Source organism: Papio anubis, chromosome 19, assembly GCF_008728515.1.
Source record: "Papio anubis isolate 15944 chromosome 19, Panubis1.0, whole genome shotgun sequence".
NCBI lineage: Eukaryota > Metazoa > Chordata > Mammalia > Primates > Cercopithecidae > Papio > Papio anubis.
This window is the reverse complement of record NC_044994.1, coordinates 25,789,164-25,805,907: the sequence shown is the minus strand read 5'-3', so window position 1 is coordinate 25,805,907 and position 16,744 is coordinate 25,789,164.

The window sequence follows — 16,744 nt, the reverse complement described above, 5'->3', positions numbered from 1 at the left end:
GTCTATTATCATTTACATTTCATGAACAGGTTAATTAACTACAAACTGAGGCAACAGACCGAGCAGAGGCTATGGAAAATTAGATGTATGTGCCAAATCCACCCAGCTTCCTTTAGTGGGAGCAGAAAAAGGGTATCGGAACCCAAACTTCAGTTTTCGTCAGATTTCTCTTGTGTGGCCAAACATTGGGAAGCAGATCCAGACATGGCCATTACAAGTTAATGCCATGGTCTCTCCTGTTCAGCCTCATTCTGTGCACGGAAAACACAGTTAACGACCATTCAGAAGGTGACCGTATAGCTACCGGATTTCTCTGTGCGTAAGGGATAAATAAATCAGCTGTGATTATGGAAAAGGAAGCCAATACATAAAATCTGTTTGTTCTCTGCAAGGGTTGGTGCTTTATATTGCTATGAAAAAGGATCTCTCCGTATGTGAAAGGCCTCCTACCCCATCTGTTTTCTGATAATCCAGGAACAGGAGCTTTTAACACAGCTAGATTTTAATCAGCTTATTTTGGAAGCCCTAACTTACAGTGGTTTGAGAAACTTTTAAAACAAAGCCAGCAGAGAACTGTGCATCATCTTGTAGGACAGGAAGGAAAATTCATAATAACAAAAATTACACAGAAAAAGAGACAGACATATGTATAGTTTAAATAGTTTAGATATTTGGCCCCAACCAAATCTCTTGTTGAATTGTAATTGCCAATGCTAGAGCTGAGGCCTGATGGGAGGTGTTTGGATCACAGTGGCGGATCCCTCATGGCCTGGTGCTGTCTTGCCAATAGTGAGTTCTCATGAAAGCTGGTCATTTAAAAGTATGTGGCCCCTTCCCTAGCCCCAACTCTCACTTGCTCCTACTTTCGCTATGTGACGGTGCTTGCTCCCACTTCACCTTCCACCAGGACTGAAAGCTCCCTGAGCCTTCACCAGAAGCTGGTAAGTGCCAGCACCATGCTTCATGTAAAGCCTGCAGAACCATGAGCCAATGAAATATCTTTTCTTTATAAATTACCCAGTCTCAGGGATTTGTAGCAATGCAAGAATGACATAATACAGTAGTCAACTTTTATTTAGAGAGACATACTGTACCTGTTTTGCTTTTCTTCTTTGCATTATACTGTATCTTTTCTTCTTTGCATGTCTTTGCTTTTCTTCTTTGCATTATACACTATCTACTCTACCAGAGAATATACAAAAATCATAAAAGAAGGCAATGGCCAATTATTTTTTGGCAGGTGCCAAAGGCCCTTTGGTATAAGTTTCCCATACTAGGCATGGGAGGAGGTCAGGAGTCTGAAAAGCTACTGCTAAATGGCTTCGCAAGTGAATCAGCATATATTAGCATATATTGTGTTCTCATTAAGATTTTCTTTTTAATTATAAATTACTATGTGTTGTAGAACTTTCTTCATTTATTTATTTAAATAATCAACCAACCTTTACTAAATGTGGGGTGTGCGTTTGTGTGTGCATGTCCAGGACCGTGCAAAGAACTGGGGAAACAGGGATTAAGATTTTTCCGGCCTTTTAGAAGTTCAGTCTGGGAAGGGAACTGATAGCTGAATTCCAAGCACTAGGTTCAGAGTTACCTCATTTGTGTCTTACACCAAGCCTTTATGGTAGGTTCATGAATTATATTTTATAAATGAGGATACTGAGGCTCAGAGATATAATTTACCCAAGGGCATTCAGCTACTAAACGGAAAAAGTAAAAGGAAACCCAGTCTCTATGGCTCCAAAGCACAGGTTCTTCCCACTATAACACACGGTCTATAGTGGGAGAGCCAGGAAAAGTAAACAGATGATACAATACAGCCCAGGGAGCAATGGACAAAGAGCTTCCCCAAATAATTCTATTTTTCTTCCTCCCTCTAATGTTATGGGCTGTTAATCGGAAGCAAAGTCAATATTGCGACTGCTTGTTTTTATATTTCTGCCTGACAATTCATATACAAGGCTTCAATCTGGGGTATCTTTGAGAGCAAAAAGTCTCAGAGCTCTGAAGCATTGATTCAGTAGCACTTCTAATTAAATGGTTTAATGCAAGATTTATGAAAAATGTACATAGACACTCAATGGCCAACCCCCTCGCTCTCAGCAAATCATGTTTTTCCTACCGTGGGGGAACTGACTGATTTAACTGTGGCCCAACATTCTGTCCATATTTGCACTTATCCCAACTCCTTTTTCTCAAATCTAGTCCCTTCAAAGTCCAGTGTTCTCAGTACAATTTGAAGGCACTTTCTCCAGTTCTTTGCTCCTCCAGTATTTTCCTCACTTTCCTATATTTTTAACGTCTCTCTGTCCTGGCTGAAGAAAATTCAATTCACACATATGTGAAAGTCTCTTCTACTCTAAAATAAAAAACAGCAAAACAGAAAGAATATACAGCCTAACTCTGCATCACCCTTTCTTTATTGCTTTTTGTCTCCTCACCTTTCTTAGTGTTCCGAGTTTTGTCTGTATTTATTGTGTCCAATTTCTCAGTTTTAATTTTTTTTTTTGTTAGATGGAGTCTTGCTCTATTGCCCAGGCTGGAGTGCAGTGGCACGATCTCGGCTCACTTCAACCTCCACCTCCTGGGTTCAAGCAATTCTCCTGCCTCAGTCTCCCGAGTAGCTGGGATTACAGATGCGCGCCATTGCACCTGCCTAATTTTTGTATTTTTAGTAGAGACGAGGTTTCACTATATTGGCCAGGCTGGTCTTGAACGCCTGACCTCGTGATCCACCTGCCTCGGCCTCCCAAAGTGCTGGGATTACAGGTGTGAGCCATCATGCCCAGTCGAATTCTCTTTTTAACTGCATGTGTGGTGGTCTCTGACTCCTCAAAGAATCTGAATTACTGCAGTACTTAATTTTTCTACTCATTTAGTTATTTAGCATATTTATTAAGCATCACAACATGCCTTGGAAGTTCTGAAGTCCATGATTTCAAATACACAGGATCCCTTAGTCCCTGAATTTTATAAGCACTTTTAGCTGCACACGATACTGTTGATGCTTGCCTTTCATTGTATTTCCTCTTACTCTTTTTCTCTCTCAAGTATTGTTTCTTAGTCACAGTTGAATGCACTTGTGCATCTTGTCCCATTATATAGGGTTATCCTGGAGTTCTGTCCTCTGTCCATTGTTTCATTCTCTCTACACACTATCCTTGAACACTCTCCTTAATTCCAATCGTTGAAGTAGCATGTATAAGCTTATAACACTCTAATATTTATCTTTGGCTCACATCTTTTCCCAAAGCTTCAGAATCATTTATTTAATTTCCTACTACAATTACAATTTTGATGTCTCACTAGCATATCAAAGTCAATATATCACAAATTGAGTTTTACAGAGTTTTCCTAATGGTATTCTCTTCCTTTGCTTGTTAACTTAGATATAGGTACTGTTATACACCCAACATTGAAAACTAGGGTTATCTTAATATTACCCCGTCATTTATCTATTCCCTCCCTGCTATACACACTGTAAGGGGATTCCCAAATCCTCTTTATTCTTGCTCTTATACATCTCCAAAATCCATCTTCTATCATCTCTGCCCTTATGGATCAGATTCTCAACATCTCTTTCTTGACCTACTGCAATAGTCTCCTTACAAATACCTCTGTGTCTGGCTTTCCTTGTTCTCCTTGTTCTCTACAGTGGCATTAGGGTTGTTTATACAAAATATAAAACTAACCATATATCAGCCCTGCTAAAATTCCCTCAGTGGCTCGCTATCACCTATGGCACGAAGCCCAAACACTTTTTGTGGGACAGGAGGCCCTCTAAACCTGCCCCGATATACCTCCTCCAGTGTCTACCATGCCACGATGCCCTACTCACACTCTGTGCTCCAGCAACAATACATTGCTTAAAATTTCCTGTCTATGCCATACTCATATATCTTCTACTCCCCCTCTGCTTGAAATATTTATCGTTATTCATTTTGCTTGGATAAGTCCTACTCAATGAATATTCAAGGTATAGATTCAGCATGGCTCTTCTAAAAGCCTTCTTTCAATCCCTAATCTGAACTAAGAGATGCTTCTCTGTGCTTTCATAGCTACCTACGTCATAACATTTGTCACATTATTTTGAAATTTCCATTTAGATGTCATCTTCCCATTGAAACTAAAGGATATTTGAGCACAGCAACCATTGTTAATTAATTATTTATCTCCAAAACCTACCACAAGGCCTGTGTCAGACAGACACAGTAAATTTTTGCTGAAATATCCATTACAGATTTGGTCTTGAGGAATATGTTCTGTGTGTTTGTGTTAAAAATGAGTCTAGTTCTGTAGTTTAGCTGAACCAGATGGGCAATTCACAATATTCCCAAAACAACATACTGTTCCTTTGATTACTTTTGGAATAATTAAACAAATCATGAATAAATTGCTATGGGCTTCCTATTTGGGATCTCTTGTTTCTCCTCTTAGGTTTATTTTGAGATGCCCCCAATGATGCCCAATGCATACTTCTCCAAGAGAGAAATAAAATAACCATATATGTTCATCCATATTAATGTTTTAAGGGAAAACAAAGAACTTTATAATGAGTAATAAGCTAAATTTTTTTGAAATTATTTTCTCATATTTACTACCATTTTTTTTCCTTGATCATTAAATTAGCCAAGAATCTTCATAGTTCAAGATGGCAGCTTCTTCCTTGCTAAAAGTTTATTATTCAAATCGACATAGTATATCCCTCTGAATTAAAGTATTAGTGTTAGCTTACAGGACAGTGATTAGCAGTATCATATATTAAAATACCACATTTGTACAATGAGTACAGTTTTGCGAATGGTTTACATATATATTATCCCAATCTTTAGAAAAGCCCTTATGATAAGTATTAATATACCAATTTTATATTGTATATGTAAAGATGAGAATCCATTGAGAATATTAAATCAATGCATTTTATTCCCTGCATGTAGTCATGTTTCTGCACACTGTTTTTGCCATCATAGCCTCTGAAAAAGGAAGGGGATGAAAAATAAAGGGGATGGGAAAGAAGAGGCCATGATGTTTAGTGAAGCCATGGCAAACGAGGACGAGCAAGGAGTCCTTCCTTCTTGGCCTTGAGTGGTTAGTGAGATGAAGAAGGAAATTAAGTTCAACAGCTGGTGGAGACACAAGGTTGTCATGGCCTCCCTTCCTTTGGAGCTAAAATTCCAAAGGAAAACATTTGTTGAGAGCAGAGTTAAAAGTAAAGGGGCTTTTGTACTATTGACTAGTTGGGACTCTGAGAGAGACCTGTCTCTCAGAATGGCCCCTACCCTGGTGAGGAGGTACACAAAGGATGATCAGAGGTAAATTAAATGGGATGCATTGCTATAACTGTGGGGACTGCAGTTTTAGCAAGGTCAAAGTGAGGCTGGATAAGCAGAGGGAACTATCAGAGCCAGGAGAGAAAAGTTCATGGACTCAGCTGTGGACACTTGCTGAGCAAGTGTTAACCAGCAACACCTCTGAAAAGACCCAATAAGACAAAGAGCAGAACAGGAACCTGGGGACATATGGAAGGGATAGCTTCTACACCTCCACCATAAGATCACATGTACCCTTTCTCTCAGATTATCAGATGTCATCTTAGAGAAGAACAGGAGACAGAGAAGGGAAATCTGAGATGGGGACAGTTACTTAAAAGAGGATGTAACTGCATTTTTGTATTTAGCTCCCACATCTAAAAAACCGGTAAGTCATGATTACTGTCCTACAACAACAACAGCAACAAAGCTGAACAAACTAAAAATCAATGAATTTTCTTGGATCAATGAGAGGACTGACATCACAGGAAAACATAGTCAAGGTCTACTTATGTGAAGCACAAGTGACTGGAACCAGAAGCTTACAGGGATACTTAAATGGTAATTTTTAAACACTGCTGGAAGTTGGGTTAGCTTCAAAGTGAGAAACTCCTGGGGGCCAGAGTCTTTGGGGTACCCACAGTTTCATAAATTGTACAAAGAGGGACCAGATTATGACTGAAAATAGCCAAAACAAACAAACAAACAAAAAACACTTCATGTATCTAGTGGGAAAAGAGAAAAGTAGTTACTTTGAAATATTCTCAGTAAATTCTCCATAATAAATGCCTAATTTCCTGGAGAAAAGAATTTACCAGAGCCTTATCTTACCTAGGAAACAGGAGGACAATTAAACAATGCTACCCACCTAATTCCTGTCTCACCTAAGCAGTGGGGAAGAAAAAAAAAATTATGAAACACTTAAGAAGTTATAGTCCAGGGACTCAGGCCCAAGAAAAAATGAGATTTTAATTATAAGATTATAGAATGTTTCCTCTCCATGACTTCTTACCACCACATAAACAAGGCTGCAGTATAAAAACAGTGGTTTAGAGTTGAAGCACAGACTGTGTTTAAAAAGTTCTTAGGGAAACCCAAAGACCATAAGAAAAAAGAAAATAAGGACTGTAGTTTAGGGAAATATTAAGCATCTAGTCACCATAACTCTAGAAAACATTAAGCTCAACCCAACGCCTAGCCAGGCTAACATAAAATCTCAGTTTAAAGTCCTTTCTATCTCACTTCCTATTACCTGAAATTGAATCACTAGAACTTGAATCTAAAAGAGAAATTATGAGGCCCCAGATGATTTTACTGCTAAATTCTACCAATCACTTAAAGAAGTAATTCCCATTCCCTACAATATCTGTCAGAAAATAAAAGCAGAGGAAACACTTTCTCATTTCATGAGCCCAGAATTATTCTAATACCAAAATCAGATAAATACAGTATTAGAAGAAAACTATAGATGAATATCTCTCATGAACATAAATGGGAAGTTCCTTAAGAAAATGATGGCAAATTTAATCCAACAGTATGTAAAAAGAACTATGCATAGAGATCAAGTGGCATTTATCCCAGGTACACAAGTCTGGTTCAACATTTAAAAATTAATTAATATAATCCATCATATCAGTAGGCTAAAGGAAAAAAAAAAGCATACAATCACATTAATACATAAAAAGCACTTAACAAAATCCAGTACATATTCACAATACAAACACTCAAGAAAACCAGGAATAAGGGGCAACTTCCTCAATTTTATTAAAAAGAAAATTCTACAAAAAAACCTACAACTATATCATAGTTAGCATACAAGGTCACCATACAAAGCCGACTGCTTTCTTATATACCATCAATGAGCAACTGAAATGTAGAATTAAAAAATTAAAAACACAAAAATCATTCATAATAGGAACAAAAAGTGAAATACTTAAGTATAAATCTAAGAAAATATGAGCGTTATCTATATGCAGATAACTGTACAACTCTGACTTCTAAAAAATAAAAAACTACATAAATGGAGCTATCCCATGTTCATGGATTAGAAGTTTCAATATTGTTATCAATTCTTAACTTCATTTATAGAGTCAACGCAAGCCCAGTCAATATTTTAGCATACTATTTTGTAGCTATTGACAAACTAATTCTAAAGTTTATATGGGAAGGCAAAAAAATAATACAAAACAAAACAAAAAACCTGAAGAAACAACACAACACCGAGGAAGAAGAACAAAATTACAGGACTGATATGACCTGACTTTAAGACTGTCTGTAAAATTGCAGCAATCAAGGCAGCATGGTATTGGCAAAATAAGAGACACATTGATCAGTAGAACAAAATAAAGAGCCCAGAAATTTACCAACACAAATATCTTCAATGGTCTTCAACAAAGGAGCAAAGGAAAGTCAATAGAGAAAGGACAGTGGCACTGTAACAACTGGATGTTCATGTACAAAAATAAACTAGATATAGACTCCATTTCTTTCACAAAAATTAACTTAAAATTAATCAAAGCCTAAATGTAAAATATAAAAGTATAAAACTTCCAGAAAAAAACTTAAAAGAAAATCTATGTGACCTTTGGTTTGCATATAAGTTTTCAGATACAACATCAGTAACATAGTCCATGAAAGTAAAAAAATGTTAAACTTTATTAAAATCAAAATTTTCTACCTTGTAAAAATGCACTATAAGATAATTAAAATACAGGTGATGGTTTTGGAGAAAATATTTGCAAAATACAAATTTGATAAAGTATATATATCCAAAATATACAAGCAACCCTGGTTTCTCTTCAGATAATAGAAATCTTTCACCTTTTACAAAATATACAAACAACTTTCAAACCTCAACAATAAAAAAACAAACAACTCAATTTAAAAATGGGCCAAAGATAAAGGACTTGCCAAAGAAATATACAAATCACAAAGCAGCACAGGAAAATATACTCAACAGAAAATGTCATAAGAGAATTACAAATTTAAAGAACAATAAGATACCACTACAAATGTTAGAATGGCTCAACTTTATGCTAAATACTGGTGAGGATGGAGAGCAACAAGAATTCTCATTCTGCAAGTGGTAATGCAAAATGTCACAGTTGTCTTGGAATACAGTTTGGCAGTTTTTATAAAGCTAAACACAGTCTTACCATACAACCCAATAATCAGGCCCCAAGGTATTTACCTAATTGATTTTAAATTTAGGCCTACAAAAAAACCTGAACATGAATGTTTATAGCAGCTTTATTCATAATTACCAAAACTTGAATCACCCAAGATGATCTTCAGTAGATAAACTGATAGACTGTAGTACTTCCAAACAATGGAATATTATTGAATGATAAAAATAAATGAGCTACAAAGCTAAGTGAAGACATGGATGACCCTGTATCTAGCTAAGTGAAAGAAGCCATTCTGGAAAGTCTACATACTCTATTATTTCAATTATACAACATCTGGAAAAAGGAAAGACTCTGGAGACAGTAAACACGTTGGCAGTCACCAGGAGCTTGGGGAGAGAAGGAAGGATCGAATAGGTAAAGTACGGGATGTATTTAGAGGAGTGAAATTATTCTGTATAATACCATAATGGTAGTTACACGACATTATGTATTTGTCAAAACCCAAAGAACTTTCCAGCACAGAGGATAACATTAATATAGGCAAATTTAAAAACAATTGTTTAGGAGGCCAGGAGATTGCAGGGTGGAATACAGACATATCAAGAGAACCTATCTGTATATAAATTTATAAATAATCTCAATGATGGGAGTTGTGGGAATATGTGCTGACTTCAGTAACTTTGGGAGTGGCTGAAATTCATTAAACTAAAAGCAAGAGGAACTCCACGTTAGTACTGTACCATAGTTGATACAAATTATTTCCCATTGTGGTATAGGTTGACCTTCTGATATTGCTACACATTTATACTGATCTTGAACAATTAAATAAATGGATGGTGGATGGTGGAAGCAAGCTTTCTCACTATGGAGTGGGAATTTGGAGATAAGCAAGGTAAGGACAGGTGGATGACCTCTATATAGTAATGGATCAGAGTTGAAGACATTATGAATTCATGTTTAACTTCCTAGAGACATAGATGCTTACTTATATAAACAGGTGTGTAAACATAGATAAGTAGACCCACATATACTGCCTTATTCTCTCAACTGAAAAGGCCAAGAAGGACAACTCAACAACAAGAAACCCATCTAGTACCCAGATGTTGATTTCTAATACCATTGGTTTCTAATACCATTTTCCAATTAAAAATAATAGGGCTCCTTGGATAAACAGCTGATTTTAAAACCAGGGCAGAAATTATACAAGATGAACAAGATGCATCTGTGAAAATACCTCAAAAGTAACTCCTCAAAAATTAGTCATCAATAACTAGAAAGTCTTCGAATTATACACTAGGAACCTCGAGTATCCTGTGTTGCTATTACAGAAAATTAAGTGTTAAAAAATTTTTTTAAAGACCAAAAAAAAAAAAAAAAAGAAATTAAAAATTGCCCAAACACTCTACATTGATGTGGATATTCCAAAGAAACACAAGAGCTAACTGAAGGAGATCCCAATGGCCAAAAGCAGAACAATTTGAGCAAGAAAATGAAGTATCGGATTATACTTTAAAATACAAGATAAATATCCATGAGTCCATACTGGTATAAATGAATTACTGAATAAACATATCAATAAATGAGGGGGAAGATAAGCAATCTGTCTTGAAATAATTTATGTAGATACCCTGTTCTCAAGGAACATATAGTGAATTGAAGCGTGGCTCTCCAAAAGATACGTCTACCTGGAACCTGTTAATTTGACTTTATTTTGAAAAAGGGTCTTTGCAGATGCAGTGATGTTAAGGATCTTAACATGCAATCATCCTGGGTTATCCAAGTGGGCCCAAATCCAGTAGCAAGTGTTCTTATAAGAAGAGGGAAAGACTGACAGGGGCCTTTTGAAAACAGCAGAGAGAGTTTTGCAGCAACAAGCCAAGGAATGCCTGAAGCTACCAGAAGGTGGAAGACACAAAAATGGATTCTCCCTAGAACTTTCTGAGCATGATTCTACTGACCCCTTAATTCCAGACTTCTGGTCTACAGAACTGTGAGAAAATATATTTCTGTCATTTAACCACAAAGTTTGTGGAAATATGTTACAGTGGCCCTAAGAAACTATTACGGAGAGGGAGTGCACATTCCCACTCTTTAATGTGGAATGTGTCTAGTGATACTCCTTTCAAAGAGTACAGGATGGAATGGGGAAAAAGGAGTAACTTTGCAGTAGAGAAACCTGTTGTTAATAAATACCACTTCAGTCAGGTAATCCATGTCAGTATCAGCAGTGACAAATCATGTTGACGTGATGAGGATTTCACTTTATCTCCCTTCCTCCCAAAGCCCCATATCTGCAGTCTAATCATGAAAAAGACATCAGATAAATTCCAATAAAGATGCATCTGAGAAGATACCTCAAAAGTACTCCTCAAAACTTATAGTCATCAATAACTAGAAAGTCTTGGAAACTCCACAGGCAACAGGAGCCTATGAAGATATGATTACTAAAGTAATGTAATATCCCAGATGGGATCCTGGAACAGAAAAAGACATTAGGTGACACTAAGTAAATCTGAATAAAATAGGGACTTTAATTAAAAATAATGCATCGATATTGTTTCATTAATTATACTAAATATACCATACTAATGCAATTTGTTAATGACAGAGAAAACTACATATGGGAGCTCTTTGTATTATCTCTTCAATTTTACTTAAATCTAAAACTGTGTTAATATATATGTATCTTATATATATATTAGATACATATAATATAAACTGGTCTAATAGATATTATATTCTAATATGTATTATATATAATATAAACTGTTCTAACATATATTAGAATATAATATCTATTAGACCAGTTTATATTATACATTACATATAGATTATATTACTATATATAGAGAACAGTTTTTATATATATATATGGGTGTTACTTTAAAAGTAACAGTTATTGGATCAGACTGAGGTTACCAGACTTGGCTAAATTTAATTTTTGAATTTCCCTCATGTTAGTGAGCTTTAGCTAGAACATAAGGAAGCATTTTATTTACACTTTTAGATGGAGTATGTGCAAATTAACCAAGGAAATTAAGAATCAGAGACTTAAGAATCACAAAGCTGCTAATGGTAGAGCTCTTACTTGAACCTCTGATCCCAGACTGTAAAGTCCAGATTATTTAAACTTTACCTGTACAAAGCACCATAGGAAGTTAACCAAAAATAAAACAGTCTTTCTTTCAAAGAAGCTACATTATACTTATCACAGATCCATTTAAATATGTTAAAGAGTAAATTTCAGGTGATCTGAGAAACCCAGGCAGTATATTTCAGGAGGATGGTACAGACAGAACCATATTATGGACATAGAATACGTAAGATGTATAGTGAAAAAAATGAGTCAAATTCACTTCTGTAATGATTGAAAGATCCACACTCAGGAAATAAAAGAGAACACAGTAAACTCAATTATCTACATTAAAAAAATATTACTGTGTCTTTCATGAGCTTTGTCCAAGGTCTTTTGGTTGATGTGGATCAAAAGCTTAAAGGCCTCACCTGTCATCTAATGTTTTATGGTTTATTACTATTTGATAATCTAGAGGGTAAAAAATGTAATTAGTTCACTTTACAACAGTCACATTTTAACATTGCAGTAGTTATTTATCCAATATCTGAAGTATCCTCTTTTAAAATTCTAACCACAAGTACTTATTTCCACAGCATGATTAGGAAAGCTACAGAAGAGAAACTTAATACTGTAAAATTGTACATTAGCAAAATATTCATGAAGGCAAGTGTTACACGATTAGCCAAAATCTTTAGTGATCAACTGTGTGAAAATTCAGAAGTTACTTTAAGAACATTAAGAATATAAATAGATTAATCCTATGAATGAAATGCAATAAAGTTAACTCCATATTAAATTTGTAATATCTGATTTCACGTATATATAACAAGTACGCTACAAGATATTTAGAATAATATATACTTGTTCAGTGATGGAAATTTCCTTCAAGAAATGTACCCTTCTGGTTTTTGCAAGAAGAAATAAATAATTACATAACTCTAGTTTATTCAGCATAAGGGCTGATAACAAGTTAGAAAATAAATTAAAGCAAAAAGCCTTCATTTTAACCAGCAGGACACATTTTCTTTTCAAGTGAAATGCTCTTTAGTGAAAAGGCTAATAAAGTATAATTAGTAAGTACATTAAAATTCATGGAGTGGATTTTAATTTGTCAAAAACTTGCTTTTATCCCCCTACTCAAATAGCCTATGTGGAAAACAGTCAAATAAATGTAAAAGGTAAAATGGAAGAAATAGAAACCCTGGAGCTGACACTAAATTAAAAAGGCAAAGGAAAGGAGAAATAGCATTTGCCTTTGTGCTATACTGGATGCTGAGCTCATTTTATGTGTTTACTGAGTCCCAGCTCATATCTTTTTCCCACAAAATGAATAAATTCTTCTTCTCAATGTAAGGTCACCTCTCTAGAGGCATTCATAATAGGGCTTTCACTGTCCACTCCTCTCCAGGATATATTAAGTTCTTAAGGGATTATTACAGTTATATTACATGTAAGGATACTGTAATGACAGATGACAATCACATACTTTAAATCTCTAGACTATGTATATCAGAACCACCTGAGTTGCCTATTACATATGTAGATTCTTGGGTCCCATTCTCATATACCAATTCTGATGGCGGATACCCAGAATCTACATTTTTGACAAGTATCTGTATGAATTATTGGCACACTAATACTTGAGAATCTTTGTTCCAGACTAACAAAATTGATTACAGTATAAGATATATAATTACCGAATAAGAACTAAAAATGGAAACATAAGATACAAAAGTTTAATGAGCTAACACTTGAATTTGTTTACAAAGTTAAATAAAAATATTTTTAAGAATATCACAATATAAATTAAATAATAGTAATATGGATACATTACAAATGGATTTCACTACTGTTTGAAGATAATTTGTATTGGAAAATAACACTTCTTTCCTCCTTTTCTTTCTTAAGAAAAAGTGAAACAATCACTTATTATGCTGACTTTGAGATTTGAAAAATAAAAAAGTATCGTATCTATGCTGTTTAAATGATTACTGTGTTTTAATATTTGTCCAAGTCACTCTTCAAGCTTTGTATTTAACAGTTAAAATTTTACAGAGAAAAATGAAGCAGGGAAAGTGAAAGAGAGAGAAGTGAATGGGGAAGCCTACTGTATACCAGTGGTCAGCAGGCACTTAATCTTATAAAGACATAGAAACAAATACTTTAATGGGTCTTAATGTATTTCCTGTCTTGGTTACTCAATATTTACAGTTTCATCAGTAATAGAAATGTATATCAACTGTTATTGTTTTGAAACTACAAAGAAAAATTTTGATTGATTTTAATAAGAGTTCAGAAGCATAATTAGAACAAACATGCATCAAGTCATTTTACACATTCTTAACACAATATAAATCACTATGTTTCTAAATTAATAGAGTGCAACCAAGAATTTATTCTTTTCAGGTTTATAAGGCACTAATTCTCTAAGGAGATAGAAATAAATGACAGATCTCAATTTGCCATTAGGGTAACAATCTTCCAAAGTCAAAATCTGACACAGCAAGCCATACCAAAAGGGTGACACAAAGGTAAGAGCCCTGTGACCAAAGGAAAAACAAAAAGTGTTTTTTCACAAAAAAGTGAAAATTATGCCTATCCCTATGACCTTAAAATGACAGGCTGGTCCCAAAGAAAGATCTCTGCAGAAATGAATGATCCTGAGATCCAAGTCTTTATAACTGACCTTTCTTTGCCCTACCTTCAAATCCTCCAAAGCCTGCTTCCCTAGTTTAGAATTAATAACCTATAAGGCAACATTCATGAGTGTGATTTTCACAATTACTGAAGGGTCTTCCAGTCTTCTGTATTCAGAACAACCATAGTAGACAACCATGGCTTAATCAGAATTTGAAATTTGCTATTGTTTCATGCTAGTGCTTTTGTATTCATTTTCTTTAGCTCCAAAATTACCTTTTGACAGTGGCTTTTCAAAATTTTGATTTAAGATTGGCTTCAACTTTGTGAGTTGTATTTTCAAGCAAAAGATGTCTCTGTTTTACATTTGTCTGACCTGGTTGCTCTTTGGGCCTCAAATTGTCTTGTTTTGTGTTGAGGAATCTCAATCTTCATCCCTTCTGAAATTCATGTCTTCTTTTGGAAAACTGTCCCCTATAGAGGCCTGAAGACTATTCCAGGTCGTTGGGATTTTACCTTCTACCCAAAGGAATGCAAAAAGGAGCCACTAGCCCAGTGCTTAATTATCTTTTCCTTCTATCTCACAATACATATTTCATAGGCTTTAAATATTATATTTATTGTTGTGTATGCTCTGTAACAATTCAAAAACTAGAGAGGAGCAGGAAGGTAGTTTTCCTGTCTATCCCACACATATGCCACCACCACTGATGATATTTGGGTGTGTATTTCTTCATTCTTATGTCAAGGCTTTTGCAAATCTATGCAAACATTGACTTACATAGCTAATCTTTGTATTTCTCATTTGGTTTTCTAGATGTGGTTTGTTTTCTAAAATATCTTAGTAAATTGGAGAATTTCTTAGAATTGGAACTTGTTCAGATACGTATTTTCTTATTTTTCCTTCATGGTTTTATATATTTTCATTTAAATCAAACTCTGGGGGCCTTGCCTCAGCTATTAGAAGACCTGAAAGACTTTGTGTGGCTGTGCTCCTGATGAACTGCAGCTGGCTGTCCTCTCTTGCTGGTCCGGAGGGATGTCCAACTATTATAATTTGGCTTCATCCACAGCTTTTGTCTTCTCTGAGTTAAAGGTGATTGGATCTAATTCGGCAAGCAGGTGTTAGCGATTGCTACTGTGGGGCAACTGTCCTTTGCACAGGACTTATGAAAAATTAGCTTAAGAAGGACCCTGTTATAGCAAGAAAAAGATTCTAGAATCTGTGGAACAAATAATGTCCGTTAGCAGATTAGTCATGTGGGCCCAAAACATCTTAGTGTTGTTCTGTGGAAAGATTTCTCTCTGACTTGACACGCTTTAACTGGTCATTCCTAGACCTGCAAAATCACTGCTGCTTCAGAGCAAATTGATTCTACCTACAAGAGAGCTCTTTGTGAGCAACTTTACTGGACAATTAGCTAGATGAGCAATATATATAAAACAGATGGAGCAGCCACTGGGTGGCAGCAGAAATGTAATAAACACCCTGTATCAATGTACTATCTTATTGTTTAATCCTATCACTTATCATTTAGCATGCTGTAAGACAGTATTATTTTATATGATAGATAATATTCAACTAATTAATTTCTCTAATATAAAGTAGCATATTCAACTATGAGAAAAATAAACATTTAAAACTAACTTAACTACCTAATATTCTATGAATATAATTTTTAATATTACCTAGAATGGCTTTGTGAAGTTGCATAGTTGCTTTTCCAATACTTAAAAGTTGCTATTACTTTTAATAGCCATAGAAATCTGATAACAGAAGTCACACATATTCAGAGAAGAAATGTTGAAGAATTCAGAAAAGATAAATAAAATTACTCACAATCTTCACACCTAGAATTAAACATTAATAGTCACTTGCAATTATATATATTCTCTTTTTTGATGTAGAGTTGTTTTCTCAGCAATAACAATTGGCTGGGTGTCATGGCTTATGCCTGCAATCCCACACTTTTGGGAGGCTGAGGCAGGAGGATCACCTGGGGTCAGGAATTTGAGACCAGCCCGGCCAACATGGTGAAACCCTGACTCTACTAAAAATACAAAAATTAGCCAGGCATGGTGGTGGGCGCCTGTAATCCCAGTTACTTGGGAGGCTGAAGCATGAGAATTGCTTGATGGGAGGTGGAGGTTGTAGTGAGCCCAGATCTCACCACTGCACTCTATCCTGGGTGACAGAGGGAGAGTTTGTCTCAAAAAAGAGAATAAATAAACAGGTCATTTTTACATAACATTTTAAGTGCTATTTTTCACTCAACATAGTACAAATTACATATCATATCATTGGTTATTTTTCTCAATATTATATATGGTGATTGCATATTATTCCCACATGGCTAGACCAATTTATATAATCAGTTCTCTTTTGTTAAATATTTGCCAATTTTTCTAATATTTACTCTTACAGATAACTGTTGTGAAATTTGAAGGCTAGGTAGCCAATGATTTTCAGCCTTCCAATATTAAGTGGTAAATTAATAGTTCATATAGAGAAAGATTCTGGTACAATGTGTTTGTTGCTTTCTGATTAGAACTTTCTGATTAGAATCACTTAGAGTGATCCAACATAAAACCTC